This window comes from Gobio gobio (genome assembly GCF_949357685.1).
Source record: "Gobio gobio genome assembly, chromosome: 2".
Classification (NCBI taxonomy): Eukaryota; Metazoa; Chordata; class Actinopteri; order Cypriniformes; family Gobionidae; genus Gobio; species Gobio gobio.
The window spans coordinates 63,608,082-63,627,513 of record NC_137098.1 but is presented as its reverse complement, the minus strand read 5'-3'; the positions used below and the strand labels follow the sequence as shown (position 1 = coordinate 63,627,513).

Sequence of the window (19,432 nt, the reverse complement as noted above, 5' to 3'; positions counted from 1 at the left end):
AGTGAGACCGACAGAGATGAAAAAAACAGATCTCTTTTCTGGAACCAAACCCTGATAGCAAATCTCATAGCTAACATCTAACGCTTCATTTTAAATGTCACTCTGAACCCTGAAAGCTCAAAGGTCACAGTGAGGGGGAGTTTACAGGATTTAGACGAGAAAATGCCAGTGTCTATCTCTGCTACCAGAGGAATAATCTACTCTCTGAAGGTGAAGAGAAGATTCGGAGGACGAGGACAGACCAAACAAACATGAGAACACGCAAGTCCAGGAGGGACAGTGTGACACCCAGACTCAAAGTGTTCTTGAGACGGATGAGAGGAACGGTGCTCAGAGAGCGTGAAAGTGAGAGACAGGCTGAGAGTGAGAGAGACAGAATGAAAGAGAGAGAGAGAGAGAGAGAGAGAGAGAGAGAGAGAGAGAGAGAGAGAGAGAGAGAAACAGTCCCCATACCTGCTGGGAAATCCAGCACAGTAGATGGTTTCTAGCTGGTTAACCAATGTCCATGCTCCACAAACCAGCTTCCTATCCTAAGGCCAATTGTTTTTAGTTTGTTTTCCAATTGTTTTCAATTTTTGTTTTTCTTTACTGGTCGCAGAGAGTTGAAGAATGTTCAACTTAGGGCAAAATACAGCGTTTCCATCCAAACTTGCTTAGATAACAGATATAGATAATACAACGCACTAAGGATTGATGAGCTGTTGGGTTAATGAATATTAATCACATTGTCAGTGTTTGCTCAAACTGATTTGCTGAAATCAAAACAGGGACGGTAATAGATGAGCACTAGTCTCAGTCTCAGACATCACGCCCACGGGCTGTTGGCTGGACGTCTGATGCATATGGCACACTTATCTGGAAACGCTTCAGGAGTTTTGAAGGCGTCATCTGATTGGTTGAATTCTACAGGATGTCTGCGAGACGCGTGTGTTGCGTTCTTTAACGGTCCGCCTAGAAACAAATGCTGTGCCGCCAAACCCCCTTGTGGAAGAAGAACGCCGTTGTGTTTTCAACTGTGACAATGAGCGCTTAGCTTACCAGGTTTAACTAAACGCTGGATTTTCAAAAGTATTTGAAGTGTTTGAAGCTCCATTGTTGCAGTAAACTTGCACAACTTTCTTGAATGAATAATTTATAGACGCACGCCGTTCTGTTGTTGCAGGGACATCGACTTTAAATTTCCACGCACCTAAATATGACGCGGAACAAATCGAACTGTGATTGGTTGCTTGGACGGTCCTTGACCAATGAAATCTGCGATAGAGTCCAAGACCTTCTGCCGTCAGTCTGAAGGTCTGGCTACGCGAGACTAGATGAGCGCCAGCCAATGAGATTACCGTTTGCGCATTAGTCCTGCCCACTACCGGAGAAACCAGCATATCTAATACTTGTTCTTAAAAGCTCAATAATTCCAAATTAACGCCATTATTTTGACGGGAAAATACAACAAAGAATATTGTTTACATTTAGCACGTCAATTCTGTGTGGTATTTAAGATCTCTCTCTCTCTCTGCGTGTGTGTGTGTGTGAGAGAAACACAGCGCTCTCAGCAAAGCGACTGCGAGTCGTGCGCCTTCACACGCGTTTATGGTATGTCAAATACAGAATTAATTGAAATAGTACAGATTGCTTGGCGGAGAGCGAAACTCTCAAACGCTCAGTGTTCAGCGAGTGAAAATATACCTATGCTAAAGTTACACTTTGCCTCAAACACACACACACTGGCGAGTAAAATCTAAGAATTTATTAGCCAATGGCTAATGACAGACATTATTTAGTCGGCCAGAATGAAGATTTAGTCGCATTAAGTGAATGATGTACTTGCATTGTAGAGGGTTGCAGACAAAACGCAATAATCGTGTGTGAGGCCGAGGGACCGTGAGAACAGGGCGAGGCCAGTGGTGAGTGATAATGAGTGCCAGCTGTGCGCCGCACCGGTCTCGTGTCTCACGGAGGAGTTCGGACCCATAAAAGGAGGAGCGATGACAGTGAAGGATGAGAGAAAATCCAGGCCTTGTCCACTCTCGTCCTTCCCTGTCATCGCTCCTCCTTTTATGGGTCCGAAGCTCCTCCGTGAGACACGAGACCGGTGCGGCGCACATCTGGCACTCATTATCACTCACCACCGGCCTCGCCGCTTGCCACAACGTGTTATCTTACCATCGGAGGCAGATGCTATACCGAACCACTTTGACGACAGACTTTGCTCAAGCATTTCAGAACAACCAAAACAGCATTTCAGATGCTTACCGAGCCGTCCAATCACAGTGGAGGAGGGACGGGACAAATACATCCTGCCGCTTGTACAATGGAAACAGACGACAACAAGCATAATAAAGGAGCGATATCATTTAAAACAAGTTCCAGAGCAAATACTTCACATTGTATCAACATTTTTATATAGAAACAAAACAGAAACAAACTTATCTGTGAAATGAGATGCTAGTAACACTTTTGTGGATATTCTGTGTCGTAGCAAGCAAAGCATCTCAACTAAAAAAAACGCTGCGCTGCCAAAATGCTCTCAAGCACCCACAGCAAGGTTTTTTCTGCTGGCTAAAAACTCTATGGTGAACCTTATATTTCCTCAAACATCTTCACACTGTATAATAATATGTATTTTTGTTCTTCAAAAAAGCATTAGTATTTTTTACTGCATATTTGTCAATTACCCATGTACACCAGCTGGGGCATGTGAACACGCTCACAAACACAATGACCTACTGAACACACGCTCGTCAATCATCGCGGCCAGCACATATTACACTTGTGTGACTCAACACAACCCGCCCGTTCTGTACACCTCCAACTGTTAATAAGATTGTGCTACCTCAACGCAGAGGCATTGGCTTTCAATGAACCTACTGTTGCAAACAATGAAATTTCACACATTCTGTAATCTGTGTAAAGGTGAAAAGGAAAAGGCAATACAAAACGTTTACTCTACAGTGCCACTCATCCAGATCCAAAGAAAACACACAGACCCACTACAGATACACTCTAAACCTGTTATTCCATTGTATTAATGAGCTCCAGAAGACGCCTACAGGAACGTTTGTAGGAACTTTCTATTGGTGCGATAACAAAATCCTTTCTTCTCACAAAACCTTTTGCATTTCAAGTCATTATTTAATGCATTAACCTTTTTTCCTCAAGTATAGTGTTGGCTGCTCCCCAGAATTTGAACAATTTTAGATTTTACTATCCTAATGTAGGCAAAGCCTGACCTAGAGAAACACAATATTCAACTAAAACAAGATTTCCCCCACATGCCTTCACAATTACCCCTGAGCTACTAGTCAACATTTTTTTTGTAAAACAGTAACTATGTCTGAAAAGCTTTTCCACCCCTCAGGGCCTCAAGCCCGGACAGCTAAAGGTCGTGACACAGTTTCATCAACCTTGTGTGTTACAGAGGATTGAGGTTATATCACTTTACTTACCTAACCAAACTCCTCACCACACCTGCTCCCTGTGACTGACAAAGACCTGCAAGCGGGCACCGCTTTTATGGGTCTTGCAGTGTGGAAGTCTGAGTGTGTCGTATGTTCGTGTGTGAGCTTGTTTTGCTTGAATGCAAGGTACTGTATTTGGCTGTTATAATGGTTAGTCACTATATGACACAGAGCTGCTCCTCGTGTTGGGACAATAGACCACATACCCATATGTATACACGCAAAACACACAGACTACAATATTCACGTGAGCACAAGGTATGCAGTTATTTTTTGAAGAAAATTTGCCTGTGCCCAAGGCAAAAGAATGCTGTGGGTAATGCCAAGGCGGTTTTAAGCAGTTGCTATGATATTCAAGGTGGGTACAAAGGTATTCTGGGTTGTTGATAGGCATTTATTTACCGACCAAAGGAATCTACCAAATTATCTATGATATTCTGCAGATGATCGCAGCAAACCCTTAAAAAAAGTTACAAAAATCCTTTTAAATCGGACCCGATATCTAAAGTTTATGGACATCCCTCAATGCAAAGTCTATAGAGGACCATTTCTTGGTCTACAAGATAAACACCAAGTCAAATTGCGTTAAAAACCACACATCTTTCCTCAACAAGCTTATTTGAGATATCATTCATGTCTGTCTGTAGATCTAGAGTATATAGGGTGTGTTCACACTTGGCATGTTTGGTTAGAATAAAACAAACCCTGCTCTGTTAGTGCGGTTCATTTGAATAAGTGTGAACGCTGCCATCCGAACCCTGGGGTGCACCAAACAAGCGGACTGAGACCCATCTTTTCAGCGCCAAACGAACTCGGACCAAAGACAAGATGTAGCCCTAAAAAGGACAGAATGCTCGTGTTTTTCCTCGTCATAGATATTGCCTATTACAGTTCAGTACAGGCATCAGAACCGCGTCTCCTCGCAGCAGATCTTGGTTTGTGTGTGTGACGGAGGGATTCCTGCTACTGTTTTGTCTCCTTTACACACTTTATAAGCGCTTCACAGGTTCTCAGCTGGTCAAAATACCATCATATGTAGCTATGCACATACAACAAGCGCATTTAGCCCAGCACACAGCATTGTTTTGGATGTTGAACCAATCACGTTGTGAATATATCCCTATGCCTTTAGGTTCGGCGTTAAAACGCCAATGTAAACACTAAGCAGACCAGAACCGAACTACAAGTGAAACACCCTCGAACAATAAAGCAAGATTTCAACAAAACATACATTGAATGCAACGTAATAATAATAATTAATATGTTACATTTATATAGCGCTTTTCTGGGCACTCAAAGTGCTTTACATATAGAAGGGGGGAATCTCCTCAACCACCACTGATGTGCAGCACCACCTGGATAATGCGACGGCAGCCATATTGCACCAGAACGCCCACCACACACCAGCTGATTGGTGGAGAGGAGACAGAGTGATGAAGCCAATCTGTATATGGGGATGATTAGGAGGCCATGATGGACAGAGGCCAATGGGCAAATTTGGCCAGGATGCCGGGGTTACACCCCTACTCTTTTTCCGGAGGACATCCTGGGATTTCTAATGACCACAGAGAGTCAGGACCTCGGTTTAAGGACGGTTGTAGGTCGTCTTGGAAAAAAAAAAGTGCTTGCCAAATGCTAAAATGTAAGCACAAATGGTGTGGAACAAGTTAAAAGTTTAATATTTATGGTTAGGGGTTTAATTTTATCCCAAATCTGTTGTTCCACTATATATGCTTTTACAACACCAGAAGGAACCACATTTTCTTCCACTGTGTTAAAATGACAATAAACATGACATTGACTAACTAACATGACTTTTGCCTAAGCAAAGCAAGCATACAGAAACTATTTCACATCAATCAGCAAATACTTTAACATTATTCAGGGTGTTTTCTTTCAGTATCTACGTTCCCTGGGATTCAAACACACAACCTCACCGTTGTCAGTGTCCTATTGAACCAGATAGTTACAGAAAGTCTTACATAGACAAAGTGATAGCAGGTCAAATCATGATCTTGTTTACCCCTGCAAGTCCATTTCATTTGTTTTGGTCTATCAGGTTTCTGCCCACTAGTCTGCGTGCAGCCGTGTGGTTATGATTGCGATCAGTCGTGTGTGTGGGTGTGCAGGGAGGTGGGCGGGGTGCAGAAACCGCAATGAAGATTTGGTTTAGTGAACTTTTGCCACATATCACATGAAAAGGTCAGATTCAGCCATGTATGGTTTGCGAAAAATACCCACACACACGCTATTGTCTAAACAGTAACCAACAAAGCCAAGCAGGGATCCCTAGCCCTAAACGCAGACTCTTTTAAGAGTGCATGTGAACTCTCTCATGAATATTTCAAACGTCTTTGAACATCTGTCAGTCATTCATGAGGGTGTGGTGCATTTCTGTTGGTCTCTTTCAGCCACACACACACAGCTGACCACATAACAGTAGCTTGAGTAAAACAGACAGCAGCCCACAACAAAACAGCCATTTTCTGTTTTTCCCTTAAAAAGTTCAATAAACGACTTTCCATCCACATCCACAGACAGCCAGACTAGACAAAACTGTCTTGCGCACACACACACACACACACACACACACACACACACACACACACACAGCGCCAGCAACAAGAACATCAGTCAGTCAGGTAAAAAACATGCTGAGGTGATCAACAAACAGGCTCACACATGTTTCTGCACCTTCTCCATTACAAACTCACAAAAATAAATCATAAACCCTGAGGGATCAACTTGTGTAAATCAGACTCAGTTAAAACAGATCTGAAGAGAACAAGACTTTTCTTTACTGACTTTAGGTACTGCAGACGACTAGCACAGACAGACAGTGCAGACTGTCATTATACGCCACACCAAACGCAGCAAATATAGTCTTCAGCCTTTAACGGTGACTACTGACTAGCCTTTCTACTGTGTCAAAAACATCACTGCGGCTGTGTGTGCATTTATAACCTGTAAAAGCTGTTTTACCATGCCTCAAAGGTGTACAAAGGCAGAGATAAGGTCTGAATGTTTTATAACCTGTAAATCAGTGTCTGTTCATAACATAGTTTAAACAGATCCTTTTTTTTGATTGTATAGTTACACGGGCATAAAAGGCACACGCCTTAAAGGGATAGTTCACCCAAAAATTAGAAGCATGTCAACATGTCATTACTAAATGTTTTAAAGCTGTATGACTTCTTTCTTCTCTGGGATAGAAAAGAACACCATTAACTTTCATTGTATGAAAAAAAAAAAATCAAAATATCTGAATTATACAGGTTTTAGTCTCAGACGTGACGCCCACGGACCGCTGTCTGAGGCACACAAAATAGGAAACACTTCAGGATTTTCAAAGTCGTCATCTGATTGGTTGAATTCTACAGGATTTCCGGGATTTCGCATTCTTTAACGTTGGCCTGGAAAAAAAGATGCCGGGAAGCCAAACGCCCTCGTGGAAGAAGAAAGCTGTCGTGTTTACAACTGTGAACCGCTTATCAGGAACAACTAAACGCTGGATTGAGAAGTAGTGTTGTCAAAAGGACCGACCGCGATACCAAGTCGGTACTGAAATTTAAAAAATGTGACGCTTTGAGCGCTGTTGGGCGTAATCGTGGCCATTGTGCTCACACGCTCATCAAATACGTCTGTGATTGGCTACAATGCCCAGCGCTTCAAAAACATGTTGTAAATATACATCAATGACGCTTTACACAGAGCGCTTACACAGATACACACGGGAGCGTTTGAATGCAGGCGCCCATCAGCGTGGTCAATGTCTGCTTGTGCTTTCAAACGCTCCCACTTTCAAAACACTTCCATGTGCTTTCAAACGCTCCCGTGCGTTGTTCATTGTAGCCAATCTCAGACACATCCGATGAGCACAATGTCCAGTCAGAGGTGATTACGATTCCAGCTCAACAGTGCTCAAAGCGTCACATTTTCAGTACGGACTTGGTATCGCTGTTGGTACTTTTGACAACACAATTGTGAAGTATGTAAAGTTGGTGGCATAGACTCTTTAAAATACATCAACGAGTTTTACACACCGCTCTGTTGTTGTAGGGACATCGATGTTACATTTTCACGCCTCTAAACATGACGCGGAACAAACTGTGACTGGTTGCTTTATGTCAGACTTGCCCTTGACCAATGAAAGCTGCGATAGAGTCCAGACCTTCTGCCGTCAGTAGACTATACAGGTTTAGAACAACACGAAGGCGATTAAATGATGAAAAATGTCAAACAAATGAATATTTGTTGGGCTGAAAGAAAAAGAAATGTGCTCTAGTACTCTACTCTCCACCTTATTTTTAACATAAGAGCAGATGTGACCATTTTACCTTGAATGTCCCGGTTTGCTGCTCCAGTTTGAATATTCACACTTCAAAAACTGCTTGATATTGCAAACTGGTAGTTGTTATCATATTAGTTTTATTTAATATCATAATTATAAACACACTGGTTGTCTGCACAAATAGTTTTAACGTTTACGTCATTTTGCTCTTATTCTAGTTATTTACCTGTACTCTGCGTTGACACAGCGCAACTTTCAGCTGGCCTTCCATCCACCATAAGGGGAATAAGAAAGCCAAACAATACTACAATATCAGCAACAAACAGCTAAGGAATAAAAGACAAAAGAAAAGTAATTAAAACTGTATCAAAAAGACAACGGCTACATTCAAAATGGCATACTTCTACTATATAGTAGGCGAAAAACAGTATGTGACAAGTGTAGTGTCAGAATTCACAGTACTCATAAGAGTAGGCAAAAAGTACCAGGTGACCTACTTCTTCAGGCGAGATTCTGAAGTGTGCATATGATGGACACTTTACTATCCCATGAGGCCACTGGAGAGGATTTATGCGGTGAAACTGACGCTGGTAGGTCACATGATAATGGCAACATGGCGAATGTAGTACGTCTGGATGACATTCACACTAAAGACATTCACAAAATACAGAACATACTTTTGTAGCGGTTGCAGGCATTCAAAATAAGTACCTACTCAAGAGAGTATGCGATTTCAGACATAGCTCACATTCATATTCTACTCTGAATGCGTTCTCATTTGGTGTTTAATACTGGTTGGGAAAATATTACATTAGTGCCATCAGATGTGCTGGAGTATAGATAACCAAGAGGTCATGGTTATCATGGTCTGTAGGAACACAATGTGTTGCCATTATCTGACTGGACAACAAATGACACGATTTAAGACTGTGCTTGCATGCATGTACTTTATATTCTATATGTCTGTGTGAGTGTGTGGGCTTAGAGGTGTGTTGCATTCATCATCAGTAAGTCCATCTGTATATAAAATTCACATTCACACAAAAAAACGTACTTCAATCGCTCAAACTCACATATGATCCACACATGGTGTCTCTGAACCACCACAAGACCACACACACACAAGCAAAGAACAACACACCGACAAGTATCAACGCACACACATACTCACACACTTGTACTTGGGCAACACTTCATATAGAAACATGCACTCAAATTATACTGTTCGCAAAAACACGTGGAGATGCCCAAAGTCAAAAACACACCGTCAACAAATCTAAAACATGCAAAAGAGGAAGAGAAATCAGATCGAGAAGAAGACAGACAGAAATTCAGTGAGGTCTGGGGATTTTGTGGGGGATTCTGGGAGTTTCATTCTGATTTTTGATTCCGAAAAATGAAGAAACTACTTTTAATATCACGTGAGAGCACACATTACATCATTGGGTCAGCTGACATTGCTCACAATCATGGGCTTTTCTAGGCTCTTCCCCTTTAATGGGATCTCTAGATAGGGTTAGACACCAGTTAACAATGAACAATGTCCAAATTAGACAAGCATGTACTTTCACAGTATTTACCTCTTTTTTTCATCCTAACCATATCCCTTAAATGAAGCAGGGTTTTAAACAAATCACTTTTGTGAATAAATGAGTCAGTAAAACGTTGAAAATATCAGCACTCTTGGAGAGCTCACTGCTCAGCCAATGAAATTTGAGGACTGGAGCTAAATGTTTGGAACGGCAGAAAATATGATTTCAACAAAAACAGCAAATACAATGTAATTCAACAGTACGTTTTTTGTTTGTGTATGTGCACACTAATTGGCTTGCATGCTTTATGTTCAGTTGGTGTGTATTACTGTTTGTGAGCGTGCAGGACTGCAGGTGTACTGATGTGTGTGTGTGTGTGTGTGTGTGTGCACAGCGTTGATGAGGCAGAACTCAATCTGTTCCACACCTGTCCATCTCTCCCTGCGGGAGGAGCCTGAGGCTGCACACACACACACACACACACACACACACACACACACACACACACACACACACGCACTCACATTACCATACAAAAGCCTTTTGTGCTCCCTCTCATCTTCCACACATGTACATGCATACACAGAAAATGTGATGCATGTGTGTGCATGCGTGCGATCATGGCTGATGACAAACACAGACAAACTAAATATATTTTACATATGCACGTTTGACAGACGTCGTCATACCAAAGGGGCGTGTGTATATATACAGTAAGTGCACATATATAGGGAGAGATGATGAGGTATAGAGAGCGAGCGAGAGGAAAAGCCAGCGTTTAGTGTGAGGGAGGGGGAGGTGGGTTACTCTGGGACGGCAGAACCCTGTGACATGACACAGATGCACTGATGCTGAAGAGAGAGAGCGAGAGAGAGAGAGGAGGGGGATGGGAAGAGGAGAGGAGGAGGGGTGTGAAATCACACTGCTGTTCTATTTATTCTCAACCAGAGCACACGAATGCTCACACACACACACACACACACACTTACATACACACACAGCAGGGGACGCCACTATAGCTGCAAGCAAATGGCTCCACATAAACATTCAATGAAAGCAACGTCCGCAGTTGCCTGTGATACTGCTGCTAAAAACAAATGGGATCAGCTCTACACACTCCTCGTATCTCGCACCTGCCGCACTGAAGGTGGTAACACGTCCACGCCAGCTCACACACACACACACAGAATGATTCAGAGTTTTCAGCATCTAAACCTCAACTCCCAAAACCCGCCTCTCTTTTCTCTTTCTTTCTCTTATTCATGATGCCACCTCACCGCTAAGAGCTTCTAAGTGTCTCCATAAACAGATTATTGTGATCTTAGAACAAAGAATCACATTACAACATCAGCTTACGCCATAAAACAGAGCCTTGTTTCCAAATCATGAGGTGCCTTCAGGCACTTATCAGGGCTCAACAATAAGGACGGACTGATGGCCAGTGTGAGAGTGTTCCAGGGCAGTCCTGTGTCATTTGACAATTATTAATTTGTCAAAATAGTGGGAATGAGTAGATAGTCTTGGAATCAGCAAACCACATGCAAGTCGACATGCAATGAAAATGTGCAAATATATGTTATCGATCTTATTGTGAACGATTCATCCATGTGTGTTTAATTTGTTTTGACTTTTTAATATGTCCCTTACAAGGTAATTTGGACCCTGCAATGAAAAAAGAATGACTGTTTAGGCTAAAGTTATGTTATTTAACACTAGCATTCAAGTAAGATATTGAATAAATGTAAAAAATAAAACCCTACATAGACTTCACTGTATCACTTAAAGGATCACGCCAACTTTTTGGGACTTTATCTTATTCACCGTACAAGTCCATACATACCATTCTCATCTCTGTGTGTGCCATAACTCTGTCTGACGCACCCACTGCTAGCCTAGCTTAGCACAAAGACTGGAGGTAAACGGCTCCAGCTAGCCTAGCTTAGCACAAAGACTGGAGGTAAACGGCTCCAGCTAGCCTACTGCTCAATCAGTGACTAAATAACGCCAACATTTTCCTATTTACATGTTGTGATGTGTATAGTTACATTGTGTACTAAGACCGACAGAAAATGAAAAGTTGTGATTTTCTAGACCGATATGGCTAGGAACTATTCTCTGCGTAAACATTCCTGCATAATAATCAAGGAACTTTGAGCCGTACTATGAGTGACGCGGCGCAATGATATTACACAGCGCCTGAAAATATTCCCCAGCGCTCTCTGTGCAAGCAGGTTGTCACGTTGGTTATGTTGACGGAAGTTAGACTATTTTCAGGCACTGTGTAATATCATTGCGCCGCTGCACTCATAGTACGGCACAAAGTTCCTTGATTATTACGCAGGAATGAGAGAATAGGTCCTAGCCATATCGGCCTAGAAAATCACAACTTTTCATTTTCCGTCGGTCTTAGTACACGATGTAACTATACACATCACAACATGTAAATAGGAAAATGTTGGCGTTATTTTGTCACTTATTGAGCAGTAGGCTAGCTGGAGCCATTTACATCCAGTCTTTGTGCTAAGCTAGGCTAGCAGGAGCCGTTTACATCCAGTCTTTGTGCTAAGCTAGGCTAGAGGTGGGTGCGTCAGACAGAGTTATGGCACGCACGGAGATGAGAATGGTGTGTATGGACTCATCTAACTCTGGGGGATACGGTGAATAAGATAAAGTCCCAAAAAGTCGGCGTGTTCCTTTAAATATACATTGATTTTTATTAAAGCTACTGATATGAATCGGTCAAGAGCGATTTTCTCTTTGTCTTTTGTTGTTTGATTAACATTAATGACTGACAACGGCAGGTTTATTAGGCTACTGTCACTTTAAGACTGAATGCTAAGCTCTAATATAGCAAACGTACAGACAGGCATCTAATTTTCTCCCAACTGTTTACAGTGACTTTTTTATGTAAACCTTGAGTGTATTTGACAGTTTAAACACAATACTCAGTACAGGATTTTAGTGTGCGTGCGATTCGCACATTCAGCTTTAAAACCGTATGCGAATAATAAACTTGCGATATAGTGAAAAACTGCAAATACTAGTTACTAAACATGTGATGTGAATGTATGTCGCGTAACAGTATTTCGGGATGGGGGCGCCAGAACTGCAACTGTAGCAAAATACTACAATCTCTCTTCAAAGGCAGATCGTGAAGACATTTTAATCGTTCAAAAATTGGGGTATCGCACACCCCTACTGCCATTCATAAATCCTCTCCCATGGCCTCATGGGATAGTGAAGTGTCCATCGAATACGCATGTGTGTAATGTTTCTGGCCTAAAACTTTTCATGCAGGTGAACTGGAAACAAAGGGCAAGAGATATAGACAAATGGGCAATTTATTATGTGACTGAAAGACAAATATAACTTTATCTACAAAACCAATACTCATTCATAAAACACATTCATAAACACACACACACACACACACACACACTTTAAGCCAGCTGAATAAGCGCTCCAGACATCTCTCACTACAGAAACAAGAGCAGTGAGAAATCAATTACAACATCAACAATGGCTTTGACTGCAACAAGACACACATGGGGGTCGTCTATACAGGCTCCCTCATCTAGAGGAAATGGATCAGGTTGCTGGAGTGTGAAATGCAGGAGAGGCAGAGCAAACACATACACACAAATCACAGTCCAGAGAAAGGCACTAAATCTCGTACAGACCTGCAGAGAATCTCGTCCTTGTGCAGCCTGAACGGCTCCAGTTCTTATCGCACACCTCACACACACATCAATGTGGCGCCTTACACAACACCAACACATACACACACACACCTTAGCATACAGACCTTACACAACAGGTCAGAGTACAGTTAAAATCTCTCTCTCACAAAAATACACACCTTACACAAGAGGTCAAAGCTCACTGGAGAACTGGGTTAGAAGGACGGCGCACACTTAATGGTATTACAGAGGATAGAAAGAGAGAGAGAGAGAGAGAGAGAGAGAGAGAACAGGGAGGAAAGTGTGATGACAGAACAATGAAGAAATGGGCACAGAAAGCAAGCTCAAATACACACTTTTGACCCTGAGATGACCTTTCTCGCTCTCCATATCGCTATGATCTCGGCCATCGATTGGCCGGGTGCCATTTCACCCATTGATGTTGTAACTCTATCGCTCAGTCACATGACTCCATTTAAGTAATGCGAAACGCCCATCGATCACTCCCAGGGGTCACAGAAGGGTCATGACCCATAATGCACTTTGCAGGGAGCTACATTTTGGGGTGTTTGATTATTTCATTGAGCACATGGTTTCCACTGAAACAGGTGTGTGATGTTCCAAAATAGGGCTGAAAAACTGACATTGCGGTATTTTGTTTTTCTTTTGCGATCTGAAAACAATTTCACCAGATGACATGAATAGCTCTGTTCGGAAAGAATTAACCGTTCTAGAATGATTGAGGTGATATTGTAGGGAAGTAGCCTGACAAGCCAGACCCACATCAAGATGTTGGGTCTGGAAACTCACCATTGGCAGGGCTCAATCCGAGAGGCGGGATAAACGGTTGTCTTTCAGATTCCCTCTGCACGCTATAGGATAGCGCTACAACCAACCAGAGCAACGAAGCAGGTGAAGTCGAGCTAGTTGAGAGATTAAACTTTCGAAGTATCCGTTCTTTGTTCTTTCCTCAAAGAAAAGCTTAACTCCAAGTCTTCCAGAGTCGCGGCCAAAGCCGATTCGAAAGACCGCTGATCGCCATCTTCTTTGTTTTTTACGAACCGCCTCATTATGTTAATCCTGCCCACCGACTCATAATGAACATTAAACATTAAACATAGATGAAAATGATTGTGGAAGTTATGATGTATGTATTCTTTGAATTCGGGACCACATCATGGGTTTAACTTCATGTCACTCAATTTGTGCATGTTTAGCTTTATGATTTACGTGTGGTTTCCCTTATAAACACTCCATACACCCTGAATGATAATATTGAATAAATCCCTGGATTTATAAATTGCCTGAATCCCTGCTTTGCATTTTTCTGAAGAAGAAAAAAAAGAAGCACTGTAGCATTGATGCTAGAGACCAAAGATGCTGTTAAATATAAATAAACTCGATATTCCAGGAAAAACATCTTTGGTTGTTTACTCAAGAGAGTGTACGCATGTGCATGTCAGTACCACCTCATTCCCAGGGGACTCAAGCGAGACAAAGGAGGCGTAGAAACACAGGTGTGTGTGTGCGTTTGGAGTGATCGAGTTGCACGCTAACGATAATAAGGAATTTATGAGAGTGTGTGTGTGTGTGAGAGAGAAAATGCCTGACACTGAGACAGAGGGGAGACAGATATACTATTCACTTCTATCCTACCAACTCTGTGACTTCAACAAAATTTACCAAACAAAACAAATAAAAAATGATCTCACCAAGAAACCACTTGAACTGCCATCCCAACACAATTCACAGAAGCAGCAACTGCCGTGACAAAATGAATTTACAATTTGTAAAAGTATTATTAAAAACACATACAACAGTAGAGTCAAATTTATGACTTAATTTGATTCTATGGATGGATGGATGGATGGATAGATGGATGGATGGACAGTTGGACGAATGGTTGGATGGATGGATGGATAGATGGATGGATGGATGGACAGTTGGACAAAGGGTTAGCTGGATGGATAGATGGAGGGATGGATGGACAGTTGGACGGATAGCTAGACAGATGGATAGATGGATGGTTGGACGGATGGATGGATGGATGGATAGATAGATTGATAGATAGATAGATGGATGGATGGACAGTTGGACGAAGGGTTAGATGGATGGATAGATGGAGGGATGGATGGACAGTTGGACGGATAGCTAGACAGATGGAAAGATGGATGGTTGGACGGATGGTTGGATGGATGGATAGATAGATTGATAGATAGATGGAAAGATGGATGATTGGACAATTGGACTGATGGTTGGATGGATGATAGATGGATGGTTGGACGGATGGATGGATGGATAGTTGGATGAATGGATAGATGGATGAATGGATGGTTGGATGAATGGTTGGATGGATGGATGGATAGATAGATAGATGGATAGTTGGTTGGATGGATGAATGGATAGATGGATGAATGGATGGTTGGATGGATGGATAGATAGTTGGATGGATAGTTGGACGGATGGTTGGATAGATAGATAGATAGATAGATAGATAGATAGATAGATAGATAGATAGATAGATAGATAGATAGATAGATAGATAGATAGATAGATAGATAGATAGATAGATAGATAGATAGATAGATAGATTAGATTCAACTTTATTGTCATTACACAAGTACAGGTACAAGGCAACGAAATGCAGTTTAGGTCTAACCAGAAGTGCAGATAGATAGATAGTGTAGATAGATAGATAGATGGATGGATGGATGGATGGATGGATGGATGGATGGACGGACATTTGGATGGATGGATGAGGTTATTTTATGAAGTTCCAGTGCACTGACAAGTATTAATATCAGGTTAATTCTCTGAATGTCAGTTTATTAGTATTATATTTCTGTGTAAATAGTTCAGATCATGGTGTTTGTGTTTTCTCTCTCACTAAAGCACATATAACTTGATCTCCAGCAATCTGTCCATTTGCCCGTCCCATGATGTTTGTACATCTCCTTTTCTCAAACCAACCAGCACTGGGTGTCTATACCTTAACCACCTCCCCCTCTCCTCCTTCAACCAAAGAGCAAAACACCAGCCAAGCAACATTTCCCCTCCCCCATCCCCTCTCTCTCTCTCTCTCTCTCTCTCTCTCTCTCCGTCTCCTTTTCTTCTCCAGGCAGCCCACTCAATCATTCCTACCTCCCTTCTCTCTCTCTCTCTCTCCATTCCAATGAATGCACAATCCCCCGTTCAGCCAGGCCTGTCCTGGGGGGTGGGGTTCAGGGACACACACACACCCTCACCACATCTGCAGAAGAACAAACGCCCATCACAGGGAGTGATAAAGAGAGGGCTTATAATAGAGTCAAAGCCAACATGATCAGGAATTAAATCGGGAAAAAAACGACCAAAGATGATTTGATGGTCTGGTTTTTGAGCCATTTTGGAAACTTCAGCTGGTCAGGCTGGGAAGTCAAAGCTAAATTGGCTAAACTCCAGTTGGGACAGCCTAGGAGACCCACTAAAACCAGATAAGACCAGCAAACCGCCTCAAGCTGGTTTTTCATCCGGGTACCAAATACAAGAGCACGGTTTCAGCTAAAAGACCACTAGCAATTAGTTATGCTATTACTCTAAACAATAACATAACATTTGGAAACTTTCAGAAAAATTGTCATTTTGTCTTATTTTTTTTCTGTTTCGATGACAGTGGTGCCAAGTTAGCGAGGACTAACAACAGTATTTTGACATAAACTACTTCAGAGACACACAAACAGCCCAGTCATTACCAGAGCTGACAATTAGATTAGCAGCTAATGAATAGATTAGCACGCTGCTAATCACCATGGCATTATGGGTAATAACAGTCCTCACACCCCTAACGCCAACAGTGTTGGATTGTGCTCGGCTTAAACAGCAGCTAGAGGAGCTCCAACACGAATGTAGGCTAAAAGCAAAAGCGGCCCGAGGGCGACACACCACCAAATGCGTTTCAGGGCAGACAGTCACTATTTGCTCTTGTGCTGATGGACGGGGTGAGGAAAGAGAGAGAGAGAGAATGAGAAAGGGAGAGAGAGAGAGAGGGAGGATGTTCTTCCGGTGGAGAACCATTGAGGAATGGAGAAACCGAATACTGACAGATGAAGACTTGAGATTGTTTTACAGATCTCCTGATGACAATGATGAAGTGTGCTCTTCCGGCAATGTTTTGTGTTTCTTTATCTTAGTGGAGAGCTTTAATTAGGGGCGGAGCCAACAGATACACACCCAGCAACGCACACACATATACACACAATGACTCTTGATTGATCGAAACACTCCAGGATGCCGGTAATGGATGTGGGTTGTGTGAGACGGACACACAGCCAGGAGGAAGCGGAGCTTCACACACACTCACGCCGCCGGGGTTTTACTCTAGTTCTCAACTAACACATAATCCATAACCAATCACCACTTCCCTATGAGCACAACACACACCTGCAAAACAATTACACAAACTCAACAAAGAGTCGCTAACAGAACAGAAATCTTGTCAGGAACAATCAGCTATACACCCTGCTTCTCCATATGGATGTGAGGGAAGGAGACACTGGAAATAGAACATGCATTTCTGTTTTGTCTCTTCTTTTTTTTGCTGTAGAGTGAGTGTGTGTGTGTGTGTGTGTGTGACAGGCAGAACATAAACAGAGCGAGCCGGACTGAGTACATACAACAAGCTTCCTTTGTGCAGCATTCCGACTGGAAAAAGCAGTGCAACTTTCTCTAGCGTGCGTTTTTTATTCTGCTGAGCTGTCCAAACGCAGCCCGGATACTTTCGTGAGTTCAGTTTAAATGCCCTGCTGGAAGCACAAAGAACCAGAGCGGCCAGCGGTGGATAGAGGTGGATGGGCATGTCTTACCGTGTTTCCCAACGTTATTCCCTGTGTCTCTGAGGTAATTCCACACTGAGAGCTGCTCGTTCGGTCTGTTCGGGAAAATCTCGGCTCTTATTTTCCCTTTAACCAGCTGCAGGCTTGACTACCTGCCCCCCTCTCGCACACACACACGCACACACACACACATGCACGCACACACACACACACACCGGCAGCAGGGCTTGCAAACAAAAACACACCATGCAAAAGCTGACACAGTCAAGAGGATGCAGCATTCCAGCTCCAAACAAAACAGAATTCCTTCTCTTTTTTTAGCCAAAGAAAAAAAGAGTGTGTCTCCCTCGTTCTTCTTCTCTCTCTGCTTTCCTCCGTCAATCCTTCTCCTCTCTCTCTCCCTCTCACTCACACACACTCTTTCTCTCTGCTTTTTTCCACTCAGTAGTCAAACAAAGAGAGGAAAGGAGCTGGTCTCTTACACACATACACACACATACACACACACACACACACACAGTGCTTAAGCCCAACCCCCGCTATAGGCCAGCCTGCCTCTCTTCGTTTTTTTTGCATCTCTTGCTCTAAACAGCCCCTCCCCCCGTCCCCTGTCACCTCTCTCTCTCTCTCTTAGCCTCGTTCTCACCCTCCCTCCCTCCCTCCCTCCCTCCATCCATCCCTCCCTGTGTGTCAGATAGAAGGGATCGGAGAGCGGAAGGGATCCATTTACAATATTTCGTTCTCTCATTCCCTTCCAATATTTCAAAATCTGAGTGCATCAAGAATCTGCACCAGAATGTGGAACAGATTTCTGTAGATGCCCGCCAATCAAAAAGTTATACACGTATATGCATGTTCGTTTATCAAATATTTTAGCTAACCACTAAGTAAGTGTGCAATATACTCAAGATTTCTGTCAAAAATGCTGAAAAGTACTTGAATGGACTATATCAATATATATCATAGAGGCCAGTGGGTCAGTCTTTATTGGTAGGTTGAAATTAGCAACATCTGGCAGATGCTTCTTTCATTTGACCGATTAGTTGTGGAACTAGGCTTGCTGTAGTAGTCGGAGTCCAGGTGAAACACTAATATTTGATGTAATAGGTTTGAATCTTTTAAGATTGAACATTGGTCTGGGGAGTCTGCTCTGTATTTTCTACTGCACAAGAGGCGTGATCAACGGGCATAGTTCAAATGACTGTACGCAATTGGATAGTCCTTCATCCAATCAGATCAACGATCCATCGCTTCTTTATCCGTCATCGTGTTAAACCCGCCAATAGCGCGGCAAGTGGATAAGCCGGTTTTGTGATTGGTCCCCGCAAATTTGTAAAAGAAGCAGGATAGAAATATGTACAGGTTTCCAGCCTGAGCTGCAAGGCGAAATCAAATGCCCCCTTCGTTTGATTGACAGGCGATCTGACCAATCACATCGCAGAATCTGCCGTTTTGTCCGACAAAGCAGTCAGGAGAGTTATAGTAGATTAACGTCGGTGGACTTGAACTTGGAAAAACGGTGTGCTGACGTCTTTCCGCGGTTGAAACAATTCTTTTAGTGTTCATTCATGTTTATTTCGTGCTTATCAATGAACTAGAAGGAAGAGATGATCGGTTCACAAGCAGCTTTAACTGAGACACTACAGCGATCACGACACATTAA

At 42.6% G+C, this 19,432-nt stretch overlaps 1 protein-coding gene across 8 annotated transcripts in view; it reads right to left on the bottom strand.

The window, feature by feature from the left end:
- Window positions 1–19,432, bottom strand: part of kdm6ba (lysine (K)-specific demethylase 6B, a) — a 127,750-nt gene that overhangs the window by 37,163 nt on the left and 71,155 nt on the right. The window contains exon 1 of one of the 8 annotated variants that reach the window (XM_079809162.1): window positions 17,800–17,935. The exons of the other annotated variants lie outside the window; for them this stretch is intronic. The gene's annotated coding sequence lies outside the window, so the exon portion shown is untranslated. Of the gene's footprint in view, window positions 1–17,799; window positions 17,936–19,432 lie in introns of those variants that run through there. 8 annotated transcript variants of the gene reach the window in all.